Here is a 5,184-nt window from a genome sequence, read left to right as displayed (position 1 = left end):
TTCTTGATATGGATAGAAAGGTGGTAGTTCTTGGTATGAATATGGAGATGGTGGTTTGTGGTATGAATATGGAGGTGGTGGCTCTTGATAGTTGGAACATGGAGCATTGAAGTTTCTTTGGTTTTGACCTTGCCAACCAAAATTTGGATAGTTCCTCCATCCACCATAATATGAATCACTACTCGAGTGTGAATAGTAACCCATGTGATCTCTCTCCATTATTTTTCCTTAGCACAAAACACCAAAAAGGATTAAACGCACCATGTGGTAAATAGGAAAGCAAAGAAGAAAGAACATAAAGGAGATTTAAACTAAAAAAAAACAACTAAGGGGACACCAAACTTAATTTTAGAAATTAAGAAAAATATTAGTACTATTTATTTATTTATTAAAAAATATTTTTTTAAAACAAAATAAAAAATGGGAACGATAAAGAAGGAACAGGGGAGGGGGGAAGTAAACGAAAGAAAGTGTAACAAAAGAAAAAAAAAGAGGTAAAGTTTTTTTTTAAAAGAAAGGAAAAAAATTAAAAAGTAAAATAATAAAAAAAAGAAAACAGGGAAACGAAGGCGAAAAAAATGGAAGAAAGGAAAAAAATAAATAAATAGTGAAATAAGGAAAATTAAAATTAAAAATTTTATTTTTTTTCGAAAATATTTAAAGCAAATTTTAAATAAAATTAAAAATAAAACGCCTAATCTAAGCAATAAAAAAACTAATAGTTGTCAATCACAGTCAATCCCCAGCAACGGCGCCAAAAACTTGATGCGGTATTTTATAACCCACAAACGTACCGGCAAGTGCACCGGGTCATACCAAGTAATACCTTACGTGAGTAAGGGTCGATCCCACGAGAATTGATGGATCAAGCAACAATAGTGTTTGATATGATTAGTTAGGCAAGCAGAAAATGGTTTTGAGATATTCAAAGAACATTAAATAGTACTTTAAGAATTTCAGAAAGCAAGCAGCAATGAGTTGGGAATAAAATATTTGAGAAAGCAGTTAAGGTTTCAGAGTTATCTAATTTCCGGATTAACTTTTATTACTAATTAATTTAATCATGCAAGATTTAATTTCAGGGCAAACTATATGTGACTAGACTCTAATTCCTTAGACCTTCCTAGTCTCCTCTAAAATTCATTAATTGCCAATTCCTTGGTCAATTTAATCCAATTAGAGGGTGATGATCAATTTCTAGTTTATATGCCAAAAGAATCCTAATTATCCAAAAATAAAGGGATTATATGTCACGTATAAAGACATGAATTAAATTAAAAAGATCAAACAAATCAATCCATGAAAATAGGCAGAGCTCCTAACCTTAACAATGGAGGATTAGTTGCTCATGGTTCAGAGAAGAAAAATAAGGATTGTCAAAAATGTTCTTGTCTAAATGTATAGAGTTTTTTTTTTCTAATGGCATGTAGATTCCTATTTATAATTAATCCTAATAAATTTAAAATCTAATTATCTAAAATTAAAAATAATATTTTCCTAAAAGATAAGATTTGAATTTAAATTCGAATTAATTAACAGATCTTCAGTTGATGGGTGGGGACCACTTGATTTGTCCATTCTGCAGCTTCTAATATGTGTTTTCTAGGCTGGAAACTGGGTCAAAATAGCCCAGAAATTTCCCCCAGCATTTTCTGTATTTTTGCAGATCGCGCATGTGACGCGTCTGCGTCGTCCACGCGCTCGCATCAATTGTGCATATTCCAGTCCACGCGTTCACGTCGGGCACACAATCGCGTCATTGCGATTTCTCCATTCCGCGTGGTCGCGTGAGCCATGCGACCGCGTCGGTCTTCGCTGGTCATCTCTTTGGTTTCTTCTTCTTCTCTGTAGAAACTTCATCAAATCCATCTGAATGCTACCTAAAATAAATAAAATTGCACAAAACTCAAAATAGCATCCATAGTGGCTAAAATATAATTAATTCTTAATTAAACTCAACAAATTAGATGCAAATTCACTAGGAAAAGATAGACAAGATGCTCACGCATCAGCTGGCCATTTGGCCATGCCTGAACCTTCATCACTTATGTATTTTCAACGGTGGAGTTTCTACACACCATAGATTAAGGGTGTGGAGCTCTACTGTACCTCGAGTTTTAATGTAATTACTACTATCTTTTATTCAAATTCAATCTTATTTCTGTTCTAGGATACTACTCGTACTTCAACCTGATGGATGTGATGATCCGTGACACTCATCATCATCCGTCCCTATGAACGCGTTCCTGACAACCACTTCCATTCTACAAGCGAAAGCTAGAGTGTGTATCTCTTGAATTCCTGATGCACGACGCATGGTTGCCCTCGCCTGACAACCGAGCCTTCCATTCCGTGAGATCAGAGTCTTCGTGGTATAAGCTAGAATTGATGGCGGCATTCATGAGAATCCGGAAAGTCTAAACCTTGTTTGTGGTATTCTGAGTAGGATTCCGGGATTGAATGACTGTGACGAGCTTCAAACTCGCGATTGTTGGGCGTGATGACAAACACAAAAGAATCAAGGGATTCTATTCCGACATGATCGAGAACTGATAGATGATTAGCCGTGCCGTGGCAGAGCATTTGGACCTTTTTCACTGAGAGGATGGGATGTACCCATTGACAACGGTGATGCCCTACATATAGCTTGCCATGGAAAGGAGTAAGAAGGATTGGATGAAGGCAGTAGGAAAGCAGAGATTCAGAAGGAGCTCAGCATCTTCATACGCCTATCTGAAATTCCCATCGATGATCTACATAAGTATTTCTATCTTTATTTTCTGTTTATTTATTATTATTATTATTATTATTATTATTCGAAAACTCCATAACCATTTATTATCCGCCTGACTGAGATTTACAAGATGACCATAGCTTGCTTCATACCAACAATTTCTGTGGGATCGACCCTTACTCATGTAAGGTTTATTACTTGGACGACCCAGTGCACTTGCTGGTTAGTTGTGCGAGGTTGTGAGGAAAGTGTTGAGTTATAAACGCGCATACCAAGTTGAATGCCATTATTAGAGATCACAATTTTGTGCACCAAGTTTCCAACCATCTTCACCAAGCTTGGGCAAAGTTCAACCCAAGATATGAGTCCCCATAGTTGGTTTTCCTATAGCAAACCAGGGTCCCATATCTTATTTTCGCACCCATCTTCAATTTGATCTTCATACTTTTTTTTTCCAGGTGGTTGACACATAGAATTCTCTTTAGCACACCAAGCTTTCCTTCTAGACCCATATAAAGTGGTATTCTTCCAATCATGGTTCCTATATCTTGAAGCTTTGACGTTAATGACCCTAATTTCTAACTTGCAACCACTACACAACTCGTTCTTGCTTTTAGTTCTACAAAGAGCTTTAAGTTGTCCATCTGTTTCAATCAAACCATATTCAAGTGAGAAAGTAGAGCTTGAAGATAAGAATTTTACCCACTTGAATGTTGTGGATGATGGCAATCTAGGGGGTGATTCTCCCCACACTTAGACAATGCGAGGTTAACTTCTTTATGCTCTTCTTTTGTTGCTTCCACCTCTTGACAAATTTCTTCAGTTTCAACCTTTTCCCTTTTGTCATTTAGCTTGGTGTTGTCTTCAAGAATTTCGATTTCTTGCTCAATGGGAGGTGATTCAATTTTGGATAGGAATTCATTGATGAATAAATCCATCTCTTGATCAACCTCTTCATATTCTTTAATTTCAATATACACCATGCCAACTTTTCCTCCTTGGTAGCTTTCTTTCGATTCATTCTCTTCTTCATTGCTCACCAAGGGTGTGGGGGGTTGTGCACACTCTTCTACGGTTTCAACTTCATGTCTACTAGGAAGAGATTCAATTGTAGATAGAAATTCCTCCATGATTGAATCTATCTCTTGATTAACCTCCTCGTATTCTTCAATCTTGATATGCTCCGGAGGTTGTTGAGATTCACATGGCGGTTCTACATCTCTTAAATCTTGGACGACTTCCTCCTTTGTTTCAATAACCGTAAGTTTCTCCAATTACTCCACTACTACTATCGATTCTTCCCTTCTCACCGGATTCTCCGATGTCTTCTTCATGCTTTGTTCTTCCTTTGTCTTTTCACATGGGGCTACGGAAACAACTTGAGTATTCAAACATTGGTGGGCTAAAGTGTGCACCACCTTAGTCAAGTTGGTCACAAACTCAAGTGTATCCCGCTTCATGGCTTCTTGCCCTTGAAGTAACAAAGTGAGAGAATCGTCTATTGGGGCTTGGGGTGAGTAGGAAGGTTCATTGTTTTGGAGAGAGGGTTCATGGTAGGAAGGTGATTCATCTTGGTAAAATTGTGGAGAAGATGTTCATTGAGGTGGTTCTTGGTAGTAATCTTGATTAGGTTGTGGTGGTTCTAAAGGTTCTTGCTCATAATGATCACAAGGATGTGGTACAGGTGATTGGTTATATGATGGATAAGGGTCACATAAAGGTACTTGATAGGAAGGGGCTTGTGAGTATGGTTGAGCATCATGTTGAGGATAAGATTCATAGGCATATGGTGGTAGTTGATTATCACAAAAGGAGTCAACATAACCATTGAATTGGCACGCATTAGGACGGAAATTATACCTATAAGTGTCCGGAGGTTGTTGCCAATAGGAGTGATCAATTCTTTGAGGCTCCTCCCCTCTTGGAGTTTTCCATCCTTGGTACATGTTATCATTGAAGTTCATTTTTCTTATGACACAATTAGAGCCAAACTCGTAGCCAAAGTGAGAATTCATTATGGAAAAACAAAATAAAACTAACAAAAACTAGTACTCAAACAAAAGACAAGCTATTTACAATATTCACATATATACAATAACCAATAACATAACACCATTGCAAATCCCCGGCAACGGCGCCATTTTGATGATTGGATTTTTGACGGTTTAGAATTTCACCAATGAAGTCTCGTTGTAAAGTATAGTCTCTAAACCAACAATAATCATTTCATACAAAAATTTGTTTATCACAAGTACAAACCCCTAAAATCTATAAACCGAAGTATTTAAACCTCGGGTCGTCTCTCAAAGGACTTGTAGGGTAGTGTTCTTATTATTGGTTATGGACTTGTTTATTTTGGGGTTTTAGATGAGAAACATGAAAAGTAAATAGAAATGAAATTTTATTAACAACCGGTCTTGGCAAAGGGTTGATGATCAAGGACCTTTATC

Source organism: Arachis hypogaea, chromosome 6 (assembly GCF_003086295.3).
Source record: "Arachis hypogaea cultivar Tifrunner chromosome 6, arahy.Tifrunner.gnm2.J5K5, whole genome shotgun sequence".
NCBI lineage: Eukaryota > Viridiplantae > Streptophyta > Magnoliopsida > Fabales > Fabaceae > Arachis > Arachis hypogaea.
This window is presented reverse-complemented; position numbering follows the sequence as displayed.